The sequence below is a fragment of the Anas acuta genome, chromosome 3, assembly GCF_963932015.1.
Source record: "Anas acuta chromosome 3, bAnaAcu1.1, whole genome shotgun sequence".
Classification (NCBI taxonomy): domain Eukaryota; kingdom Metazoa; phylum Chordata; class Aves; order Anseriformes; family Anatidae; genus Anas; species Anas acuta.
In genome coordinates, this window is record NC_088981.1 from 8,076,767 (window position 1) to 8,101,990 (window position 25,224).

Here is a 25,224-nt window from a genome sequence, read left to right on the forward strand (position 1 = left end):
TTTTAAACTCAATACTAGCATTTGGGTCTGGAGAAGGGAAAACCAGGAGGGGAATAATGAAGAACTTTCGCACAGTCTGTTTGAAGTGTAACTAGAAAATATGCCTGCTGAACCGAAGTGCTTTATTTCTGAGTCCTGCTGTTCTCAGAAACCCGTTTTGGCATGTGCAGTGCAGTGGCAGTATCGGTAATCAATATGCCAAAAGAGATGTCGTTCTTCAGCGAGCCGTGGGCTGCCCTTTGTGGTTCCCAGGAGCTGAGGGGGGGAGCTACTTCACTGAATTGGCTTAGACAGATGAAATGGCTGAACTAAAGGAAAACTCTTACCAAAAAAAAAAGACAAAATGAGACCTCCAAGCTTTTTCTGGCATCTCCATTCACCTTTTGTGGCCAAAGCACATTTGCAGTGTCTGATGCAACTCCAGCCCCGGTTACAGTCAGGCAGCCCCAACGTTTCTACCCCAAATCCTTTCTAGCCTCAGAGCTCCAGGGGTTCGGGTAGCAGCTGGGTGACCCTTTTCCCTTCCAAAGTGCCTCGAGGAGCCTTCCGTCAGCTCAGCCACTGCAGATAGGTGCAGCTGAGGAACGCAGCGTTTCTAGGCAGAGGAGAGAGGTGCAGGCTTCGTATGAAGGGAAATTATAATTAGTGGGCTGTCTTAATGAGGTTTGAAACCTTGAGCAGAGTGAGTGAGCTCGGTGGTCTGGGCACAACTGGGAACAGGGCATCAGGTGGGAGTCACAGACAGTGGCTGCGATCATGGGTGTCCCCTTGGGGAGCGCCCAGCAGGCACATCCCAACGGGTGCCAGAGACCTGACACACTCAGGTGCTGCCTAAATGCTTTTTAGGCATCATTTAGTGCTCATTTCCTTGACAGAACTGTGGTATAAAGCAGCTTGAAACAGGGATCAAACTCAAGATCCTCGAGCTGATGGGTTATTTTAAGAACCTCCCCCAATGACTCTTCATAGAGCAGTGTCTGGGGAGCCTGTCAGGCTTCTGCACTTGTCTCGTGTGCTTCAACCTGTGAAGAAAACATCCTGGCTAGGCTCTGAAACGTTTCTCTGCACTTCACACTGCAGCAACAACTCTGTAAAACTCCTCAAAGAGGTGATTAAGTGTGTTTTGTCAGCACTCAAAGTGGAGATTACATCGTCTCGTAATATATGTACGTAAAATCAAATCGGAGCAGTCTTCCATTTCGTAATGCCTTTCACCGTGAGGGAGATTCAAGTGCTGCATCTGCTGGTCAGACACACGGCACAGCACTGCCTCGTTCCCCTGCTGCCTTCACGGCATGTGGCAGCAGTTTTTAGGACAGGAAGTTTATGTTATCTTTTCCAGTTGAGACTTTATTGAAGTCTAATAAGAAACTGGAATTCGAACAGGGTGCTGTGCCTGGTGTAGTTACTCGAGCATTTGGAGAGATCATTTAAGGACTTCGAATGATGACAAACGGGGCTGCCTGGGGCTTGTAAACTAGACGTTGCTTTTCATGAAAATTCCCTTTAAAATACATTCCTGCTATAAAATTATCACATACACACCATCCAGTTTAAGCATAATGTCATTGTTTTCTCCATTCCTTATGTGATTCCAGTAGTAATTTATTTTTTTCTTGCAGTTTTCTGGGGGAAGAAAATGTCATAAACGGATCTGGCTCAGACACTGCGGTAACTTTTGGTTGCTTCTGCTTTTGATGTCAAAATGAGCGGCCATCAGCATTGCTTACTGCCAGGAGATGTCACTTCTGGAAGCAGGGATGATGTGGAGCTAACGCTGGCGGAGGGAGGAACAATCTCTTTGCTTATTGCTTCTCGTAGTGCTGGGGCTGCCAGTGGCCTGAGAGCCTTCACCCTGCCTGCCTGCTCCTGCCTTTCCCTCTGAATGCTTTGTACCAGTCTACCCTTGCTGAGTTTTGGAGGCTAACAGTTTCAGCCCAAGCCAGAACCACTGTAAGTCACATATTAAAAATGTTTTACAAGGTTGTGCGCCAAATGGGAAACATGCACACAGGGCGCATTGTTCGCATGCGGCTGGAACTGGAGCCAGAAACAGCAGGAGAAGGGGAACGAGGCCACGTAAAAGCCCAATGGAAACCCTCTCCAGTTGTGCTGTTACAAGACCACGGGCCCCTTCACAGCTCCCTGGGTCACTGCTGCAGCTGTGCTCAGCTTTGCTGAAGCCTCTCAATTCAGACTCAAGGCAAGATGCCCCAAATGCATCCAAGAGCAAGACAAATTCACATCCCTGTTCAGTGAGCAGAGAGGCTGAGGGTGGTGACAGAGGGGAGAGGATCAGCATCCCTGGTGCCTCAAGGCAGCGAGGGTCCAGGCAGGGGCTGCAGGAGGAGCCAGGGGGAAAGGCAGCAGGGAACCGTGGGGATAAGATGAATTCGAAGAACGGGGTCTGAACAGGCAGCAAGACATCAGTGTGAGCCCCAGCATCGAGGGGAAGATGTCCCCGAGCGGGCAGAGACCACGTGCTGTGCAATTTAGATTAAGCTGACACAGGACTTGAGAAATTTGTGTTTTTGACCTGGCCCAGCTAAACCTTGTCTACTTGTTTTTTTTTTTTTTGTTTTTTTTCCCAGCATGCAGGGAAGGCCAGGGGCTCGTTAAATGGGAAGCAGCAACCTTGCATTTAGCATAATTGCGGCGTTTATATTTGAAGAAACAATTTGACATGGTTGTAATGTTCAGCCGTAACAATGGCTCTAATATTTTAGATGGGCTTTTATCCATCCACAAGTCTTTGTTTCATTTCCCCCCCCCCCCCCCCCCCCAGGTTAAACACGAGCTTCATAATCACTGATGACGAAAAATAAATAAATGTATTTAAAAAAATTAACTGCATTAGGATGCTGCCAAGCTTTTTGCAGGGCTTACCTCTCCTATGTCGTCTTCAGTATTGCGTCTAGGCTCCCTTCCAGAAGTTTTTACACCTTGTGTAGTTCTCCTGGCCTCCCTGGAGCTGTATCCCAGCGGGTTGGACGGGAGATCCCCACGACAGAGACCATGCCTCGCTGAGACGGTAACATCTGAAGGGACACGGAGCCATAAAGTAAGTGGAACATGACTGCTCTCGGAGCTGATTTGAACATGGTGTTGAAAGACGGAGCAGGGCGAGGGGGATCTAGGCTGCCTTTGATTTTTTTTTTTATTTTTTTTTTTGTCAGCTGATGGTGATGCTGGCTGCCTGCGATCTTGCTGCTGACATGCGCTGTTGACAGGCAGCGATTTTCCTGCCGGCCTGGTAGCAAGCAGCCGGGGGCTGTGCTTCTCACCAGGCAGGGGCTTGGATAAGAGAGGTGACTCTGAGAGGTCTCACCTGTGGTTACTGGAGACACTCAGTTGTGCCAGCTCGGAGACCTCAGCTCAGGGTTTTTGTTGACTGTTTTATGAGTTTTTTGCCTTTTTTTCGTTGTTGTTGTTAAGTGGGTATTCACACCATCATGTTCCCCAGGTGATGCACTGACATGGGAGGCAGGCGAGAAAAGAGACAGTGACAAATACCTCATTCAAAAGTGCCCTTTGGGGGATAACCAAAGAACTGTAGAATAACAGAGGCTGGAAGTACCCTGCATGTACCTCATCCAGTCCTTGGTGAGCACAGGGCCAACCGAATGAAGTTGCTCAGGGCTGTGCCTGGTTGATGCTTGTGTATCTCCAAGAACAGGGAACCCACAGTCTCTCTGCACCACGCTCTGATGTTTGACCGCTCTCAGAGTGAGAACACTGTTCCTAATATCCAAGTGGATTTTCCTGTCTTCTATCTCGTTCTCTTTGCCCCTTGTCCTTCCCCCGTGCACCTTGGAGAGGAGCCTGGCTCCACCTGCACCGTCCCCATCCAGCAGCACGGAGTGGAGCGGGCACTTGGCCGGTTTCTCAAATGCAAGACAAGACAAGTGAGTAGCTCTGTAAAGCCAGCCTGTGTTCTGTGCACGAAGAGGGTGAGGTCATGCTGATGAGGACAGTACTTTGTGTTGGAGAGTTCATTATTAATTGCGTTATCTAGACTTTAATGCTCTCTTTGTGGCGCACTAAACAAGCGCTGTTTAACAGTGCAAAGCACTCCGTCTCTGGGTTAAAGAATACCTCTGGGTTCTGTCTTTCATTAAATTTGTTCTGCTGTGTGTGCACAGCATTCCTTTCCACTTAGCCAGCCATCCTCGTAGGCTTTTAAGCAAGCAAGGCCATAAAAATATTTACATTTTTCTATAGCACTCGGTCTGTACGCAGTCAAACAAGCATGGCACTCTCCGAAAAGTGGTGGGACTCAGCTGCAGCGTGTTGTCTGAGGCTGCAGAGGCTGATTTGCCTGCTCCCAGCCCTGCAGTGAGACGTTCTCGTGTACAAGTGTCTCCACTGCAACCAGCCTTCTTCGCTGGTGCCTCAGGGAAAGGCAGTGTGTTGGAACTACACCTAGGCATAATTTCGAGCCTCAGGTTTTATTTGTGGGAAGAGCTATTAAAAAAAAAAATACATAAAGACAGACGTGGTGCTCGTGCAAGACATGTTTGACACGCTGTTAAAGCCCCATGGATTGCAAGGAGACTGCAGTAGGTGGTGTCACCGCTGCTTCAGGCAGTCAGGGTAGCATGAGGAGTGTCTCCTGAGTCAGGCTTGATCCGTCACCCCTTCCACTGCACGCTCCCTATGTCAGCTCTGTGATTGATGGTACAGAATCTGGCCTTTGGGGCTTATCGTGCTGAGCAGAGGTTTTTACTTCTCTGTGTGTGTTCGTTGTTCCCTGTTCTTTGTACTCCGGTTTTGGAGCAGGCATGGCAGCTCGAGGAAAATGAGCTGGATGGAAGAACCAGGCTGCAGCACGGATACAGCTGGGGGTGTGAGCTCCAGCACTGCCAGTGCTCACGGCTGCAGGGTTTTACTAGATCCAGGTGTCCCAGCTCCACTGAAATTCAGTGGGGTCCTGGCTCCAGGCGGTCTGTCACAGGCACCGTGCTGTTACAAGTGAGACTCGAGTAGCTGCAGGGATTTTTCAGCGTGCCTGGGCACCTTGCTCCTGCTAATATCAGCATAAGGTAGCAGCCTTGCTGTGTTTGCAAATCCCACTAGACATTTACTGCAGTTCTGAGCAGTGAAACCCTTCAGACAGGCTCCTTTTCCTTTTGGCTGCACAGGAGTACTCCTGGGAACAGAAATGCAGGAATCAGGACCCCAACTGCTGAACCTGGTTGTTCTGAAAGACAGTAAATCCTTCCCAGATACGAGGAAAAGCAGCTTATCTCTCTTCCTTTGTTATGAAGCAAAACCTTTCACTGAATTTATATTTATATACATAAATACATGTGTATATAGCAGCATAGTAGTGTAAATAATTTTGTATCCACTTTTAAGTCAAGAAACAATTTCTACAAAAGCCACAGCATGTTCCCCCATTTGAGAGAATGGATATACAAATTGAATTTTAGCTACTTTCCCATCAGTATGCTTATATAAATGCACAAATAGAGCTCTACAGACTCTCTATAGACTACAGTCCTTCCTAAATATTCTGTATGTATGATTTACCTGCTATAGTTCATGAGTAGAAATAAAGATACATGTTATATACCCCAGCACAGTGGGTTTTACCAAATTGTTTCTTTTTTTGTTTTGTTTTGTTTTGACACAGAGTCATGGTGCAGCTTCCCAAGACGGCCCTCAGAAGGAGCACTCTGGAGAGCTTGAGGCTGGTACATACAGCAAGAGGTACGCCTTGGAGATGCTCTTGACTGCCTCGAGACATCCTGCTGAAGCTGACATTTCTGTTAAATGACTCCATGCTGATCACATTATTGCAGTAAATGCTAAATGAATCTGATGTTGAGCGCGTACGTTCTTACCTGTCGTGATAACTCTATGTTAATATTACATTAATTATTCCTGAGTTACAATGCTGTTGAATGTTGATAAAGGCTGAATGGCTTCATGAAATGCTGATCCTGACAGTCCTGTGGCAGGCGCTAAAATGTGATTTCCAAGTCTTAGGGGGGAAAAAAGGAATATATTACTATTTCTGATTAGAGGACTTCAGAAGAAACATATTCCAGTCACATCTTGTGGAGCGCTCGCCTGAATCCCTCTTGCTTTCAGTAGCTGTTGCCTTTGCATAAGACATAAAAAGGAATATACTCTTCACTTTTTCAGTTAATATTTTATGGTGATTGCTGATGTAGAACCAGCTCAGCGTGTATGAACACTTCTCTACAACAAAGACTGTGTGTATACGGAGCTGCGGTCATTTCCTTGGCGCATGAGAGCTGATGCGTTGGAGAAAAGCTGGCGGAGCAAACATGGGGAGATCACTTCTTGCTGGTACCACCTTCCTGCAGTTTTGTGTCTGAGCTCTTGGACAGCTCTGCCGAGGCCCATTTCTGCACACCTACTGGTTATCCCAGGCATCCCTTGTGTAACTCTGCAGTTTTCATGGTGAACTTCGTGGTGAAGTTGAAGACTGCCAGGACTGGGAAATCACAGTGCTTCATTTCCCAGTGAATTGAGCAAAATATCAGAAGAAAAAGGGTTTGGGATAAAATTACCAAAAGCACCTAAATTGCTTAGGAAGCCTCATTCGTAAGTTATTGAAACAATCTCTGGGGTGGCCTCAGGTACTGAGATGGGGGTTCCTCCACGGGCAGATGTGCTGATGAATAACCCATCAACGATCTCAGCAGCTGGATTAATGCAGCATCCCACCAGCTACGTGCAGCTAAGGTGGTCCAAAGCCACCAGTCCATGCTCTGTGTAGGTGTTGTGGAGGAAATAAGCAGCTATGACTTCTCTCAGTTCCTCCTCACCTCCCCAGAGACTGGATAACCAGTGTGGCAGGGGAAGGGATCAGAAGGGGAGAAGAAATGTCCATAAAGTGTTTTCTCTGCTTGTTTATTTATTTAGTTATTTACTGGGGGAGGGTGGTGGTGGCAGTGTATGTGTGGGGGTGTTTTTTTTTTACCTTCTTCCACTCTCTTGCACAAGCAGTCAGTCTGTTCTTCACTGGAGGGAAAATGTTCCATCTCTCAGAGGGTGTTTGAGGTTTCTGTTTGTTTGTTTATTAAAAAAAAGAAAGCATCTGGCATATGTATGCAAACATTAATGAGTCGTTTAAAATATTCTCAGTGCTGCACTAGTGAGATTTCCAGCTATAAGAAAAAATATGATGGAAGGGAGCAGGCAGACCCCAAAGGACTGTTTTCCAAGCACAGAATGGGGTGAGGAATCTTACTTTTTTACTTCCTGCCTCTTCTTCCCCTCACCACCACTCCCAGGAGCATTTCCAACCCTCCAAACCCCTTGGTGAGGACTTTGAAATCCGAGTTGAAACGAGTCTCTTTGAGACTGCTGTGCCCTCTGTAGCGAGCCTGATGCTTGCCAGTGGTTCTCTCCAAGAAAAGCAGTTTATTTCCGACACTGTGCAGGGCCACAAATAGACTTGCCATTGGGGAGAGAGAAGTGTGGGTCAGTGTAGCTCCGTCCTTCTGCTGAGACAGCTGGAATCAGGAAAATCAATTAAAATTCATAAGTATGTAAGAAGTAAAGCTCTAAGAAGACTCAACTGCTTTCTCGGGTGTTTATAAGCAGCACAGCGGGCTGAAAAGCTCTGGACAGAAAGTATTTGAAGGGCAGCGGACATGAGGATCCCTCACACTGCTGGGATTACAGAAATTTCTCGAGTTTCTTGACAGGAGGCAATTTCCTAGTGCAAATTGAACATTCAAATCTCCAGCAGTGTAATGATTAGAGAATTCCAGTCTGGGAGTAAGAACTCTTTTCCTGCTTTAGATTTGTCTCTGGGAAGGAGGTAGAAGCTAAATCTCCCCAAGGGAAAAGGCATTCATATACACTTTCAACTTGTATCGGAAGCAGTATAATTATATTGCACTGGCTGTGCCCAGCCTTCTCCCTCTGTAAATGGGCCCAAGCGCTCAAGGATTGGTAGAACAAAACTGTTGCACTATATGCAAAATGCTAGATCTTGTTTGCTGCTTGATTTTGTTTGCCTGATTTCGTCTATTCCTGCTTCTCAGGCTTTTACCACAGAGAGAGGAACGAGAACTGAAGCAGCTCCAGAACCTGGGACCTGTTTAAGAAAAAGTAAGAGGACTGTGTGTGATCCAGGCTTTCAAAATCCATTAAGCAAATCCCCAGAAATGGCGAAACTGCCTTAGGCATCCCCAGAGGTGATGGGTAATAACTTTTGCCGGGGCCTTTTGGTGCTTGCGCTTTCATGCTTTGAATTTTAATCTTCTCTGAACCTTTTTCAGCCATCAGAGAGGCTGGGAACTCAAAGTGTGCTGAAGTAAGAGCGTAACATGACCGCTGGAGCTGGCATTTCTAAAAAGTGCCTACGGCTTGCCACATCTTTGCCACAGAAACCCAGATAAAGGCCAAGCCCAGTCTGGCACTAAGAGCAGCAGAATTTGCCCCAGCACAATTATCTGTATTTGTCTGATTGCAAGGGTGAGATAAAGAGCAGGGAATGCTCTGAAAGATGTGCAGTTCCAAGCCATGGCTAAACCCCATTCCTCATACCTAAGAGGAGCTTTGGGATGCATGTTTTGACTCTTCCCTGGTTAACTATTTGCAAGTGGTTACTTAATCAATTATCTCCCTATCTCGGAAAGCTTTTTTATTATTGAAAACTCCTAAGAAGCAAGCTGGGTCCAGATGCCAAGATGCAACAATGGGCCTGTTACAGCCAAAAATTAGGAGGGGTTTGCACGATTTCTCCAACTGTGATGTGATAAAACAAAGAGATGAGAGCAGCCTCGTGTCTGTTATGGGCCAGGGGAGCAGGAGGGCTGCTCTGGCACATCCTGCTTCAGCCAAACCTGGAGCATTTAGCCTCTGCAGGGTTGTCCTGAAACCACACCTTAGGGCATGTTGTGATTTTCAGTCCCTGCACAAAATAAGCATGGGCAACCTGGAGCAAGGTGCTGCTTTGGGCCCCTTTGCTGGAGGGAAGGTGCTTTGCCTTGACACAAATCTGCTGTGGCTTGCAGGGGATGGGAGGAGGTAAATGGGCAGCACTCTGTGGAGGTGGCAATCCTGCCTTGTGTGAGGGTCCCCATCCCTCCTGCTCCTCCTAGGGCCGGACAGGTCCCAAACCATCCAAACCCTGAACGAGAGGTGCATCTGCTGAAACATCTCCTCTTGCCCAGAGAGATGTTCTCTCGCAGTTCTTCCCTGTCCTAGTGAACTCATTCATCTTCCAAATTGCTTTTTGTAGACGGCTGCTGAATCATGCACAGAAACATTTATGGCAGGGGAAAAAAAAGAGGCTTCCTCAGGCAGTGCTCAGCAGCATAGGGCAGCCGAGGCAGGGTTTCCCTCACCCCTCTCTATGGAAGTGGCTTGCATTTGAGTAAAACGAAACAATTTTTATTTATTCTTACTTTAGATGCTTTAGACAAGGCTTACTTCCTTCTACATTTGGTAACAGGTACCCATGTTGTAGGGGACAACTTAACTGTTGGCACAAACTGCATCTGCTCTGGAGGAGCGTGCAGGCAAACCCTCACATCCCTCCACCTTGCAGTGTCAGTTCCCCATGGACATCTGGGTCCAGGCTCCTGGGTGCAAAATAAAATGGGTGTTTTGGATTTCCAGGGCTCTTCTGAATGATGAGGTAACAAGGGCTGAAGCTTCAGCTGCTGTGGTGGAGCTTAAATGTCTCCCCGAGACTGCTGCTGGGCTCATTTCTTGTAATGAAGAAGAGAGCAGGGTGCTGTGGCAGGGAAGGATTTTGATGATTTTCTTAGTGCTGCTTGTAAGGCTGAAAAAAGACCCACGTCTTCAGGAGACAGCCAGCTCCTGAAGTGGAATGAAAGCAGGGGGAGCTAGAAATCAGGAGGGATGGCTCTGCTCTGGCTGGTGGAAAGAGCTGGGAGAAGGGGTGCACTTTTCTGCAGACCAGAGTGGCTGCCAAAGGGGATGCGGGGCATCCAGTGAAGAACGTGCATGCAGAGGGAGTCTCCGTGTTCCTGCACCCAGCCTGCTGTGGTAATTAATCTTTTGTGATCCTGACAGATGCCTGCAGAAGAGCAAAAACAAAGATCCCACTCTGACAGTGATTAATGCATCGTTAGTTGTCAGGCTAAGAATTTTGGAAGCAGGTAAATAAGCACTAGCCCCAGAGAAAACTGCAGAGGATTACGGCGTGGGGGGAGCTGGGGCTCAGCACTTATTACCACAAGCACTCAGTGTGTTTTATTGCTTGTCTGAATCCACCCTGTTCCCACGACAGGAGGAGAAATGGATGCAGGATTTCAGAAGCAGAGCTCTACCTCCAGCTTCAGTTATACGAGAAAAAGCGGCAAAAGACACCGCCGACCCAAGCCTGGGCTGGCATCGTCTGAGACACTGACCCCACAAAGCACCTGCAAGGGAGGGTGGCTCAAAGGTAACTGAAGGCTCTGCTGTAAATGTCTGCTCTAAAACACTTCGGCCTTCATTCAAGAAAGGCCTCGTAGCTGCTGAACGCCTGGTGTCCTTGCCACAGCACGGGTTGTGCTCCTGTTCATGCTCACCCAGCCTGGGACTCGGTGCCTTGCTCCCCGCAGGGCACCTGGGTGCTCAGGGGGCTGCTGGAGAGCTCCCCGCACCTTGCAGGGCAGGACCTAGATCAGGAGCTTCCTTGGGCTGCTGCAGGAGCACTTCTTGGGATCTCTCATCACCACTTTTTTACCCGCTCTGGCTCCCAGGCTGGAGATGGGGACAGCACTGCCAGACCTGGGCAGTGACACCAGGACCTGGTGGTGCTCAGGTGCATGACAGCAGAGATGTTGGGACTGGAGCAGCTCTGGTCACAACTGGGAGTGAGATAGCAGCCTCTGGAGGCTGAGACACGAATCAGGATGCAGTGGGCAAGTTCAGGCACTTCCAGGGCTAGGCAGCAGTTGAATGGGAGCACGGAGCTCAGGGATTGCAGTTTTTAACCAAAGGGCCAAAGATCTGCCAAAATCTTACTTAAAGTGCCTATTTGCAGGCTTTGATTTCATTTTAACAGTTGTAGCCTTGATGGCTCACAGTTTTTTGTAAGATGGGGTTACAAATGCTCAGCCCTGCTTTGCAGAGCTCTCTAGGTCAGTGTTCCTACAGACAACTGCAGCGTGTAAAACACAGCACTGTGTGCTCGGCCTCATTCCCACATCAGTTTCCAAGCTGAATCCAGGTACCTACGGGCTGAGATGTTTGTCAGTGAGGTGATGTTTTTCTGTTTTTTTTGCGGGATGGGATTCCCCCAGGAGCAAATCTCCATGAAAACCTGGGGACAGAGGATGGCTGCAAGCCCTGATTAACCCTAAAGGGTGTGACATGACCAGGGTGGAGCCTGCACACGTCTTCACCTCCAGCACAGCACAGGACCTGCTGCTCAGGACTGGGCACAGAACTGGTATTTTGGGATTAGCTATGGTTGCACGCAGCTGTCCTGTGCTCGCTGATTTTCTCCTGGGTGGCTGAACGCAAACGCTTCCATCCTTTTGGTTCTTGGTGAGAAAAGCTGCTGACACTGGCTGTGTATGTCTTGTGGAGCTGGTGTGTACCATAGTCTGGTCGTGACCTTCTGACTGTCCATATCAGAGTTCTCTTGGGCCTCCTGCAGCTCTCCTTCAGCCCCAGCTCCCCATTTTGCTCCTAACATATTTTGTTTCGCCTGATGGACATTTCCTCAGAAACGTCCCCTGCCTCAGCTCCCCAGCCCTGCTGCCCCCAGGCCTGCTCCAAACCTTGCAGGCCCAATTTCCCTGCCGTGTAAACACAGAGCCGCGTTCTCGGGCTGATGTAAGCTGGTGGAGCTCCGTTGATGCCGATCCAGCTTACACAAGCTGCAAATATGGCTGAGAGTAAAGGAATCGCTGTTATTTATATGGCTCCACGGATGAACTGGGTGCCGTGCAGGGTAACAGCCTTTCCTGGGGCAGTTTCCAACGCGACTTGCTCCTGAGCAAAGCAGAATTCCTCTATCTCACAGCTGCAGACATGAGGCAGAGGTCAAAGGCCAGATGTGAAATAGATTCAGGCCTAGGAAAACAGAAATACCCCAAAGCCAGAGCCCCTCAGAGGGGCTGGACCCAGCGGGACTGAACAGCCCTCCCAGGAGAAACCTGCCTTGCTGCACCAAGATGCTGCCCAGGACATCAACAGTTCTGTTACCTGGAGCTAAGGTAACATTTTTCAGATTCCCCTGGATTCAAGGGGTTGCGACATCGCTTTTCTTTTATTTCTTTTTAACATTTTCCCATTTTTTCTCAGGGGGAGCCCAGCTTGCAGGTGCCAGGAGGCTTCTCGCGTGGTTAGGCGGAGGAACCGTGGGCTCCCCTCCCATGACAAAGGGAGCAGGAGAAAGTGGAGCAAGAGGCTTTCCCTCAGCTTGTTCGTGTATGTGGCCATGTTTTTGTTTTTTTCTTTTCTTTTTGCTTTTTTCCGATGGGAAATTCATCAGCAGCTGTGCTAGCTGACGGGGCGGGAGCGAGCACGGCCCGCGCTACAAAGCTACACCCTGGAAAGCACTGCTGTGACCTGAAAGCGGAGTTTATTAACTCCAGATTTTTACAGCACGGCTGGCATGCCAACAACGGAGCCTGAGCACAATGAATCACTTGCAGCCCCACGCCAGGGGAAGGCATCTCCGAAGCTGTGCCAGCCTGAGGCACGCACAGCCGCCGTGCCAAGTGCCAGCTGCTGAGCAGCGGTAGAGCTCTTGGTGGGGCTGTGGGCACCACGCTCAGGGGCTGTCACTGATTGCCTGATTAGCACACCCACTGGTAATGGCAACTGGTTTGCTGAATACAGAGTGCAGGTGCCTTAAATAGTGGGCTTGAATGTTACTTGTAAGCCTAGAGGGCTCAGGGCTGGTTGGTCAGTCGACAGGGGAAAAGGAGGTGAGTTACAGGTCCTGCTCAGATGGGGGGAGGCTTTAAAGAAAAGGGGAAATTGTCCCTGAAGAAGGAAGTTGGACACCAGCTATCGCTGTCCCAACAACCATGACCTACTATCTGCTTTGAGGTGTCTAGAAATACCTTTTCCATCCCATTTATCTATGGGAGCAGGTAGAAAGGCTAGGGAAGGTTATCTCCTACTGCTGCTTGATGCTGTTACTCAGCTGGAAATAAACCTCCCTGGGCTGGCAGGGTTAGATGTGCATCTTTTTACCTGCATCCCCACAGCATCAGCCTTCCTGGGGGAAGTCTGAGCACCCCTGTGTGTCACTGGCATTGCAGCAGGCTCACAGTCATTCTGCTGCTGGGGGGCTTGAAGCCCTTCTAGCTTTACTTGGAAGGGTTCCCTTTGTTTTATTTCGTGTCTGCTGGAAAGTTTTAGGAGGGAGTGGGACACGGCAGTAACAGTTGGAAGGATGGGGAAAACAACAAACAAGTTTCCAGGCAGCCCTCTTGCAGTGCTCCTCCTGTCCGAAATAATGTTCCTCAACCCCCACCTCTCCTGCAGCTGCTGTCACTGGAGGTCATTGGCACGTGCAGGGGTTTGGGGAGGTAAATGAATTAGTCCTGACCTCCTTCTTCTCCCCCTGCTCCCTTTTCATTTTTAAACAGGGAAAGGCTTTGCCTGAGGGCTGAATTCAGGTCAAATCTGGAACTGGGACTCTGAAAGCAAACCTTCTCCCCCCAAAAATGGTGCTGCAAATTGGTCTTTCAGCCTTGTCTTCGGGTAAGAGATTAAAATTGTTTATCACTGAAAAAACTATGGTAGGAATGGAGTGAGTGTTTTGTCCTGTAGGAAATTTTTCCTGAACTTCTTCCTTTTCATCTCTTTATAGCTCCTCGTTTTGAACCTTTCCGTTTCACTTAATGTGAACTTTGCGTGGGGGCACTTTCCTGTTTGCCCCCACCCCACAGCCCAGCGTGTTAGTTTTTGCTTGAGACCTTGTTGGTATTTCTGCTGAGCAAATACAGTTATCAAATATATTCAGGACTTAAAATTCAAGTGAGAGCAGCTTGTGTGGGTGCAGGGATGTGCATAGCAGGGAGAGGCGGAATAAAAGTTCAATTATTTTCCTTCCTTTTGTGTTGCAGGACAAACCTTCCAAAAAATGAAGGCTTCGCCACATGTTTTCCATAACCGGCCAAATAAAATATTATGTTTTAAAGCATTCAAGGTCAGGGAAATAACTTGGGCTCTGGGCTCAGCATTTTTTTCCTCCTCACAATAGCTTCTGCTGAATGATAATCTTGAAAACTATGCATGTGGGGGGCCAGATCCTGACCCCCGTTGCATCTGCTCTGCGTTGCTGCTGAAAATGCAGAGCCAGCAGAAAGCCAGCTTAGCTGGAGATTGCCCTGACCCCGTTTGTCAGCTGCGGTGCAGGACCCTGGGTGCCGTGGCAGGAGGAAGGGAATTTGCTGTGAGTTTTCGTGTGTTCGGGTACTTCTTGGGCGGGATTGTGGCTATCCCACTGCCAGCATCCCAAGGGCAGGGTGGTCCTGGCTGCTCCCACAGCAGGGCTCTGGTCAGCAGCAGCAGCCAAAGCTCTGTGTTTCAGTGACCCAGCCTTTTTCTCTAAAGACTCTGACTGGGTTGGCTTGTTACAGCTCTTATTTTTTCCTGATTTCTTCTTTTAACAGTAACTCAGCCTTGGCTGATTTGTAAAATGTCTGCACCGAGTTCACCCCTGATCGTCCACCCCTGGAATTCCAGTTCTCCTGCTCTGTTTTCTCGCAAATTGACAATGCTCCGAGCTTTCCTCAGAGGTGTGGATCCTGAAACAGACAAGGGAGGGAATTTTGGTTTGCATTAGTGTAATATTATAAAGCATACTTCCATCTTTTGTAACGATGGAGGAAAGATTGAAAACATGACCTGAATATGCTCCACAGGCTCAATAACTGGAAAGCAATGAATAAAGAACCCCAAATTCATTGAGTTCTTTGTTTGCTTGGATTTTTTTTTAAACTAGCAACAGGATTTTGGAGGCCTCATTTGCACATTTATCCTTTGAATCCAGCGATGCTGGGATCCTGTTCAATGCTGTTCCAAATGGCTTTGCGTTTTCCCTTGTCATTAGTCATGTAACCTGCCCAAGGTCCTCTGTTCCTAGCCCAAACCAATCTCTTTTGGTTTTCATTTACTGAGGCTTAGAGAGGTTTTCTGTGAGGGGAAGTTGCCTTTGAGGTTGCTTGGGTTACTTGTGCTCGTGTGACCCGATGGAGCCAGAATCAGTGCATCTCCCAGATGTTTCCCAGGAGAGAAGGTCTGTCCTGACTGCTGCAGGATACAAATGACTTCTTTGATGCTCCCTTCCAAAACTGGGCGATAAATAGCCACGTTTTGTAAAATACCAGCCTGGTCTGAGGACTGCTGATGTGGAGAAGCTTATTGCCATGCTGGCAGGGCTTCCAGCAGCTCACCTCTTTCCTTGCTTCTGGTCATTCCCACTGCTGCCTCTGCTTCTGTATCTGCTGCTTAAAGTAAGGACTCATTACAGGTCTGAGCTCATTGGTCACCCCCACGCTGTGCTTGCCTAATTTACCTTTATGGTGTCTTCCCCCTCTGTCTCTTTTCACAGTCCCCATCTCAGTTCTCACCATCTGGGCTTCAGTTTTATTTAAGCTTGGAACTGATAAAGCAAGGGGGCAATCTGGAAAGGCAAAGCCTACATCACAGGCAAAGTCTGCGTAGGGTGTATTTAACGTTACACTATTTGGCCAGAGGACTGGTGGCAAAACTATTGCATTAAATGAAATAGAGACCATTTACTCTAAAAAGTTACCAGGAACAGGGCAGACAAGCAGGAGCCCTTTCATCCTCTTGGGGTTTCTCTTATCCTGCCAGCTTCTGGGGTTGCTTTCCTGCCCTTAGCCCTGGTCTGCCTGGTGCTGGCCCATGGCCACCGGCTTGGCTTGGAGTCCCAGGGGCAGCCCACAAGAGCAGGGGTTGTGATATGAAATCTCAAAGCCTTGCAGAGATACTGAGGTGCCTGACGGTGCAGGAAGGTGCTTAGTGGCCCTTCCGAAGTTCCCAAGTAGGTTGCAGGGAGAGAGGAGGAAAAAGTTCATGCTGGGGATTGAATCTGACCCACCTGGAGGCCTTGGAAAACCCCACCTGACACTCCTCTTCCTGCCTAGCCTCCTAAATAAATTGGAAAATCTGCTCCAAAGTAATTGGTGCTTCTGTTGATCACTTCTGCCTGCCCAAGACTGGGAAGGGAGCCTCGGCAGAGTCCTCTCTTGCTGCATGAAACCACTGCCACACCACTACAGCAGGGGGGATGCGCAGGTCCTAGGGAAGGCATTACTCCTCCTGCTGCATGTCTCAAGTTGACTTAGGTTTGCAGTGGGGCTGTCAACAGCAGCTGGAGAGCTTCGGTCCTTGAAAGCCATATATTGATCGCCTGGGTTGGTTCTAACTCTTTAATCCTTTGTCTGCAGCCTGATGTGTCACAGCACGGCTTGGAGACGAGGTGTGCTGCTCTATTGGAGCTTGGGGTCTGTCCGACCAGGTCCAGGAAGAGCCAGGAGTACAGATGGGCTTGCAATGTTTGAAAGCTGCACAGACCTGTAAGTCGCTGTTATTTATATAAATTGGCCTGTCTCTTTTACATCTGTATTCTAAACATCCGTTACATGGCAATACTGCTTTCAGTGGTGCGCCAAGTTTTCCTTCTAAAACACATGTTCCCCAAAGCCTCAGTATTTTATTTCCTTTGTTCTGATTTATTGCTGTTGCCTTACCACATCTGCTAGATGCAGAGGAGAAAAACCTCCCCAAAACGACATAAGAGCCCTCTCTGCTTGCCTCCCCAGACCACATACATCAGGATTAACGCGCTGAGTCTGTTATATAAAATGATTCAACAATAAACTAACTCAGCTTTAATTTCTTATCTGCTTCCAAATAGAAATGCTCATATAGAGTAAGTGTCTGTGGGTTAATAATGCCAAGACTGAGATAAAACCCAAAGCTACTGTGGGGAATGGAAAGTTGGGATAGATGTTAAATCTGGAGAACGATAGAACGAGATTAAAATATAAATGTGTCAATGGCTGCATTTTCTAAATCTAAGTAAGGATTTTGTGGGTATCAGTTTCTGTTTTTCCTCTGTCAATACCTAAAATGGCCTTATTTTTCAAAGGATGAACTCTCTTCCGTGAAGTAAGGCCCCTTTATGATATCTCAGGGTAAGCATCAAGCAATTGCTGGTCACGTAAAGAAATTGGCTGTTACTGTGAAGATTGTAGAGACGCTTGAGACAGAAAAGTTGTACTAAAGTTGGCTTTCCTGGAGGTTTTTCAGCTTTGATCATAGGGGAGGGATACAGTTTTTCACTGGTAGTTATGCTAAAGTGAGCATCCCATTTTCTCCCTCAAACACAGAGCTACAGCACAGAGCTTGAGCTGTGGCCATGAGTCTGGTAGACCTCAGCAGAGAAATTTTGGTTAATACTTGGGGTACCCACAGCACCCACTTCCTGCACCCTCAGGCACGGCCAGGAAACATTCCGGTCCATACCCACAACTAGTTTTGTTTTAATTCTGCAAAAACCTGCAGAATTGCTGGAGTTTGTGCTGCATTGAATGCCTGTTGGACACAGTATCCAAGCTGCCTCCTTGGCAGGAGGAGGTCTCTCTGCCGCATCCAGGACACCTGGGCACCTTGCACGTCTCTGGACAGGTATTTTGAGTTTTCAGTAGCTGTGCTAGCAGCGTGCTGGGATACCCTTTCCTCCCAGAACACCATCAGCTTTAGCAAAAGCCAAGTTGACATTCTTCTTCTTTTTGCTAGGGGGAAAACACATCGTGTCCTGGTGCTCTGTGAGCACAAAGGTCCAATGAAGCTGGGTGATTGCAAGCGAAGGGAAGTCCTGGCAAAGAGGAACACTATTCATATTTGTCATCCTAATATCTTCCTTCTTTGTGTAAGCCAGCCCAACAGCAGGTTGTGCTCTGTCGGGTACACTCACCCTGGTTGCTGGTTGAGCTGATGTATCACGAGCTGCTTTTCTTCACTCATTTCCTCCCTCTGAGGCACACTGGTGATGTGAAGCTCGTTGTCATATTCAGGCCTGTTACTTGTGTTAGTTAACAAAGGAGAGCATTCAAAAGCCTGCTCAGAGACGCTTTTTTTTCCCTCATTTTTAAATGCAAACCAGCTTTCTTAGCAAACCGTATTCAGGAATGTGCTCCCTTGAAACCAATATGAAGCAACAGCGGTGGTTGCAGCCAGTTGCAACATCTCGTCTTGCTAGATGCAGGCAAATCGTGTTACAAGTTGTGCTGCTAGCAAAATCTCTGCAAAGGAAATCTGCTGAGACCTGTATAGCTGGGGGTTGCTAGCTCTTCTGAGGTGAGCTAAAGACCTAATTTCACCTGGTTTCTTTGAAGAATGAGCTCTACATATTGCAGCCAAGTTCAATGAACTGAGGGTTCAGTAAGCCTAGACCTGACTTTGAGAGAATTTGGACCGATAAGTTGTTTTTACTGGAAATTGGGTCAAACTTTGACTCCAAACCAACAAAGCTTTCTGATTTTGCACATATTTCAGGATTCTGTTAGGTGGGGAAGTCAGAGATGGCGATGAAACAGCAAATGTGCACTGCTGCATGAGGCTCACCTAATTCCTGATGGCAAGACCAAATCTGAACACAATGGCCTGACCACTGCTGTGGTGAAATTCAGAGCACAAATACGGTATAATGGATTTTTTTAAATCATATTTCAATCTAAATTCTATTGGAAATGAATTTTAGACCATTCCCATCTTTAATCCAAACAGTACTTACAGCAGGATACTTTGTACCAAAGTCCAGTAAACGATATGGATCAGTATGTCATGTGAAACCCTTAGGGGCTTTCTCAAGGGGCAAGCTCTGTTTTGTTTGGGGGAAAAAAGGCAAATCACACTAGTCTTGTTTCAAGTGCTTGTGAGAAGATCTTTCTCAGAAAGGCTTAAGCATATTGGGCCTTTTCCTGTTTTCCTAGAAAACAGGAAATGAGAATCGCTCTGCAGTTCCTAGAAATCAGGAAATGAGTTTCAGCTCTGCAGTTAACTTGATTTCTTAGGTGTCTTGCTTTCTGCAGTCACTTTTGGGGTCTAGAATGCTACAGAAATTATCTGAGGGTATTTTCAACAGTTCAGAATTAAAATCAAATTGTTGAAATTTTGCCAGCATTTAAATGAAAATTACTTTCTCTAAACAAACACTTGAGGACTTTCCACACTTTTTTTTTTTTTTTTATCACAAGAGCATTCTTAGCCCAAACACCTTCTCTCTGTGGTTTCTCAAGTATCCAGACTGCACTGCTAAAACCAGATGTGCCTTAGGATGTAATTGAATACAAGACCTTTTTAGCCAAAAACTAGATGAGTAAGGAGGGACAGTTTTTCACACAGCACAATGATGTAAGTGGGTAACTGCAAATACCATCCCTGTCTCTTTGCCCATGGAGGTGTCTGGGCAGCAACACTGGTGCAGATTTCTGCCGTGGAGGATTAAAAATATCCCAATGTCACCAACTTTCCTAGCCTTTTCCTGCAACAGTAAGTAAGCTCTTTGCAATGGCAGTAGCAAGGGAAGCATTACAAATCTTGAGACCTCTCCTCAGTAGCTTTAAATGTCATGACACTGACCTACAGAAGCTACAAACAAAACAGAGCTGCACAAAAACATTTCAGCCCTATGGACATGGTAATCCTTCAGACCACAACTCTGGAACGCTTTTCTGTAGTACATATTATGAGGGTAACGCTGTTACTCTCAGCTGGCTTCTGCTTAGCTACCCAAGCAAGGCTGGAGCTGGAAATGTGGAGATGGAAGAAGAGAGAGAGGATCTCCCAGGGGGTTTTATTGGCCAGAAAATGCTGGCTTGGAAAAGGATGCGGAGCATGTTCAAATAAGAATAGTCTGGAAGGAGTTTGTGATGGGCTGTTATTTCATTACCAGCTAAGAGATGTGAAATTTCTTTTTCCGGATGAGCATATTTCATCTTTTGCATAAGACAGCAATTACTCCTGGTGAGACTTAACAGTTCTGGTAATTTAACGAGTTAGCCCTGCAGATTTACTGCATCAGTCATTGGAAAGGCCCCTTTGGAGTTCCACAAGCAAGTTTCAGACCTCTTGATAAAGCCAGTAGCGTGCTGGTCTTTGACAAGCAGAAAGACCTTCAGAAGTATGCAAGTTATTGCTGGTATGTTGTACTCTAGACATGTCAAGGAAACATGGATTATTTTTACACAAACAGGCGAATCAATATAGTTCCTTAGCAAGCTCCCATAAAAACCCTTGGGCCCTGAGAAGGCAGAAGGTGTAAGAAATTTATTGTTCTTGGATTAGGTTTCCTAGGTGGATCGTGCTGTCGCACATTCAGTAGTTCACTTACACCAGCTCGGACCTCTGATGAACGATGGAGGGAGTGAAGGATGAAACAGAAGACAGAAACAAACAAGGAATTTAGAGATAATCCGGATATTTGATCTTTAATGAACTTATCGTCAAATGTAGACTGTGACAAACTGCAGATGCTTTTGGAAGTTCTCTTTTATAGCTGTTAATTGGAAGGTGATATGTAGGTGTTGAGAGGGAAGGGAAATTTCTGCAGCTGAAAGCATCAGGCAGTGCTGAAGCAAGGTCACTGGAGTGTCCTAAAATCTCCTGATGCTCCAGCACACAGACTCTGCTCTCCAACCTGCAAATATTGGAGGCTGTTTTGAAACTCTATTAAGGATGACATATGCTGACTGTAGTATCTGGGTAAAGGCAATTGGATATCCCAGCTATGGCCTCAGCTCGATGTTTTATGTCTGAGCTGGTGTTACTGTGTAGGGCTCCCGTGTGTTAGATTGCCAAAACCAAATTATGACATTGACTAAGGCTGAGTCCTCTGATTAAGGCTAAAAAAAAAATAAAAAATAAAAAAATAAAAGGAAGAAAGTACAGCCTGGTCTTGGCTCTCAGTGTAGATAAGTATTTTTCTGAAGAGCAAAGGGGATATTTATAGAAAAGAGGTGCAAAGCATACGTAAACATTGGTGTTTTGTGCACATCCTCATCCATAGTTGTTCCTTTGGGTAGTGTTTTTTCAGGTTCAACACCCTTGTCAAAATTCAGGCGTGGCACTTGTTGCTTTGGCTTGGTGGAGGCACAGCTGCCTACTTCAAGCATCATTTTGGCCCAGCTGGTGTCATTAAGGTTTCCATAGGGTCATGTCAGCAATTACTGCTAACTAGATTTTTTTTTCTCGGAGCGAGGGTAGTTCTTTTGCAGATATTTCATCACAGGAAAAATAACAGGGAAGAGGCCACGCTTGTGCAATGAAAACCCCCGAAGCTGAGTGCTGCTTCAGGTATGTTATTGTCTCATGCAGCACAGCCCTAGAGACACTGCTGCTGCGTGGCGTGTATTGTATCTACCTGAACTCTGAAACTAAATGCCTTTTAATGTTTTTTTCAGCCTTGCATTTAACATTTGTCATTCGCCTTTGATGAGAAGAAGGGGAGCTCTAAATGTGGTGCCAGCACAACAGCAAACAGCAGGAGAAGAGACTGAGACAAGTATCTCCGATGCATTTCACTGGTGAATGATACTGCTATTTCCTATTTTTAATCTGAATCTCTGCTCCTGAGAGTTTGAGCTAAACATGAAATTTTCTTTATTTTCAAGCAGAACATTCAGCAGGTTAAAACTCAGCATCACGGGCTGGCCCTAAGATGGGGTTTGCTCTGGCTTCCCTGCTAAGCTGCTGTGTACAAATTGTTTCTGAAAAATGTCCGAGACGCTGTGAGTTGCTGCGCTGTCACATGGGCTGATCCAGCACAGAACCTGCTTGGCATTCTTGAAGGGAAATTATCCAGTGCCGCAACTCACAATTTATAATTGGTTGCATATTAATATCCAAAAAAGGCAATAAAATTCACTGTGTGTTTTTACAAAAAAAAAAAAAAAAGTACTATAAGCCGAGCATTGAAAATCTGGAGTACTCCTTGGCTGGAGCAGAGCTGTATGCAGTGCTGTTTCTCCCTTAATTACAAGCAGTTTTAAATCATCTCATTCCTTCAAAGAAAGATTTTGTTCAGTGTTTGAGTTAATTTTAATCTCGCGAACATGATGCTCTCTTGGAACCTCTCCCTTGTGTTGTAACAGCGAGATGTGCTGCCTCTTTTGTCCCTGCCACCTGGGAAAGGCGCATCTACTGCTGCTTGTCCCTGTGGCCACGGGGTTGTTACTATCAATATACCTCCCTTTAAAGGGAAAGAAAACTGAACAAAACCCAACAGCGACATTTTTTTCCCTAGAGTTCTCTTTTATTTGTAGTGTTTAAGCTAGGCTGTGTAAGTGCTTCCTGAAAATCGGTGATTTAAAATGTACAGCGCTGTATTGTAGTGGAAAGCTTGTTATTCAGCATACTAATTATTTCTGACTCACTGTATTTATGAAGTGTCATGTAATAGCTACCTCACCGCAATGCAAATAGTGTAAAATCAGGCTTTTTATGATTTTGACACTAGGTGCATAAGCATATTCTGGAGTCTCTGGGGGGAGGGTTACTGGGAATTAGATAATGTTTTTATGACTTCTAAAAAAAAAAAATATGACACAATTTCATAATCTGTAATGCTCCACATGCGTAGTCCATGTTACTCATTTTATTACTCTCAGTGGTTTATGTTGCAAAGGTCAGCTGCAAAGAAAAAATGTCCAAAGGCTGTTTTGTGGAACAGGGGGACACCCATCAAAGCTCTGGGGACAAGCTGTAATTGCACGCCTGCACCATGCTGGGACACCAAAACTCATCCCAAACTGTTTCTGTTTCAGGATGGATGAGGGCTGGATTACACAGTGCTTGCTGAAGGAGGCGTTTTGGCCAGCACATGTCACTAGAGGACAAGTTTGGGGTTTTGCTGAGCCCTGCAGGAATGACCTGTTAGCTCCAGAGTAAGAGGCAGACCTGAACATCTACGAGTGACAACTGGGAGTGAGTACAAAGGAGAAGGAGGACGGGTTGCAGCTCCAGGTGGGTTTCTGAGTACTCACACGTGGTCTCCAAAAACAATGGGCGGATGCTTCCCAAAATGTGTGATTTCATAAAATACTGTGTATAACACCAGAGCTTTTGGTCTCCTTTGTAACCTTGTGTGATGTTATAAAGAGTTGTAGGTCGTGTGCTTGGATGCTGGGAGAAGTCTCTGAAGTAGTTGCCAGGCATCTTGCTGGCAAGAGACAAGTGGTAATGAAGGACATTAGGCTTGAGAACACCTCAGATCGATATTGAAAATAAGTGAAAGCCATGTCTGCTCTTGAGCAATGGCAGCTGGGCATCTCAGCAGGTGTCTCTCCTCACTGCATGATAGGGGGCTAGCCTGGCCCTCCTTCATGATGTGGAGCTGGTGTTAGCAGCCTCTGGGAGGCTTATTGATGCTTCAGAGCCACCAGCCCCTTGTGCATGTGTACAGGAAGGCTCTGAAGCCATGGTGGATCCAGGTGGGTCCAGTTTAATCTGAATTTACAGCTCTTGGCAGATTTGGGTGACGCGTATCTCCTTAATGCTTTACCTGTCAGCCTTAAATTACAAGGAGAGTTGTGTATCATATGCTTTGCCTAAACTGGGAAGTTGATTTTCCCTTTCCATGTTGGGGTATTGTTTTATGCATGTCAGAAACAGACCCGTAGCCTTCAAGCCATTTAACCATAAATCTGGTTTAATTGTCCTATGGACTTCTATGCTTGCAGGGAGTCAAGGTCTTACAAAATTTTGATTTTTCTAAACTAAGCTTCATGGAAAGTGAAGCTTTTTTAATGTCACAGAAATGAAATAACAATTTTTATCATTCCAGGTGCATCGCTACACTGATTTCCATTTTCTTTCAATTTTCAAATATGTGAAGAAAGAACTGTATTAACAGTTAGTACCGAGCGAGGTAGGAGGCTTTCACTAACCTTCAAGACTGCATATTGTATATTTTTTCTGACTTTTCTATAAATAAAAACAGCTATTAAGATGTAATGCCTCTGGCTGTTGTATCCAAGGATAAGTGTTTGAGATGCAATGAGAGATGCTCAGGGAATTGATAAGTCTTCAGAAAAAAAAAATTTCCTGAGATCAATTTCCTGATTCAATAGCAAAGTCCTCATATCATATAAAATGTAATGTGATTGTCCATGGCTCTAATAAAATCTTGATTTTTCTACCAAATTTATGTCTATAAAAATCAAATTTATCCAGCATTAGTCTGCATTTTAAAAGGGATAGTTTTTTCTTGATATGATATTAATCCTTTATGGTACATTAATATGGGAGAATAATAATTTGTTGCATTTTCTTCACATAGAAACAATCAGCTGGGAGATGTGCTTAATAATTGCCTTTGTCCTTCATTGTCACAGGCCATTAGCTAATGAATTTAAGCTGTTCTTGGCTCTTGCTCCAATAAGAAAACTACATTAAGAGATCTTGTAGCCTGGGTGTTATATAAACCCTTTCAGTGGGTTTTATTTTAATTTCACCGAGGTGACGGTGCCATGCACTGAGGAACACATCATGATTTTGCAGTAAACAGTGAGGTCAACGCTATCTGATATAGTGAGTCCAGCAAGCTGAAGTGCATCTACAGTTGGTAAGGTTGCCAGATGCCACAGCCTCCTGTTTGGTTCCTTACAGTTTAGCCAAGCTCTTCGTGCCTGCTTTTCTGACTGTTTCAGGTTGATCTTTGGGGTAGGAAGATTTGGTAAACAAGTTCAGCTCTTCTAAGGTTGATGGTAGGGAAAATAAGTAGTTTTGGCAGTGCTTTGAACAAGCAATAGGAGCTTGTTCAACTCACAGTTCAACAGTCCCAAAACCTTTGCAGTTTGCCCTATCAACTAGAAGGCTGGAAAAAGAAAATCCTGTGAGGGTAGAGCTGTTCTTCACTGTCCTGAGAAAATACACTCATGTCCTGGCTATGTTTACAAAAAGATCCTATACAAATGCACAAAAGACTTTCTTTACTAATCATTCCTTTTACCTAAATAAATAAAAATTAGTCTACTGGGATGGGAAGTGCATTAGAAATCACAAAACGTAGAGTGCAAGTCTGTCTTTTCCTGTTGACTGTTTGTAGCATATCTTGGTCCAGCACAGAGCGCCTGAGTATTTTAATCCTACTTCAAAGGTAGGTAGGTAAGTAAGCATCATTACTTTCATTGCAGAGATAACTAAGAGGTTGCAAAAGCTAACCTTTGGCAGAGCCGGGAATGGATGCAACTTGCAAACCTTTTATCAAACTGCTTCTCCACA

The 25,224-nt window shown here is 46.2% G+C and overlaps 2 long non-coding RNA genes across 18 annotated transcripts in view; both read left to right on the forward strand.

Annotated features, from left to right (window-relative positions):
- Nucleotides 1-18,944, forward strand: part of LOC137853322 (uncharacterized) — a 35,636-nt gene extending 16,692 nt beyond the window's left edge. For 2 of the 17 annotated variants that reach the window (XR_011094378.1, XR_011094386.1), the window contains exons 7-17: nt 1,623-3,061; nt 3,464-3,905; nt 5,636-6,576; nt 7,120-7,211; nt 8,028-8,094; nt 10,247-10,402; nt 11,975-12,167; nt 12,256-12,381; nt 13,554-13,668; nt 14,034-14,362; nt 14,583-15,478. This is a non-coding gene — a long non-coding RNA (uncharacterized lncRNA). Of the gene's footprint in view, nt 1-1,622; nt 3,062-3,176; nt 3,309-3,463; nt 3,951-5,635; nt 6,869-7,119; nt 7,212-8,027; nt 8,095-10,246; nt 10,403-11,974; nt 12,168-12,255; nt 12,382-13,553; nt 13,669-14,033; nt 14,363-14,582; nt 15,480-16,385 lie in introns of those variants that run through there. The other 15 variants (XR_011094391.1, XR_011094380.1, XR_011094393.1 and 12 more) reach the window with 15 other exon arrangements.
- A 25-nt stretch (nt 18,945-18,969) lies between these two features.
- On the forward strand, nt 18,970-24,457 carry LOC137853323 (uncharacterized). The gene is made up of 3 exons (XR_011094395.1): nt 18,970-21,297; nt 21,405-21,527; nt 22,767-24,457. It is a non-coding gene; the product is annotated as an uncharacterized lncRNA (long non-coding RNA).
- Nucleotides 24,458-25,224: the final 767 nt, after the last annotated feature.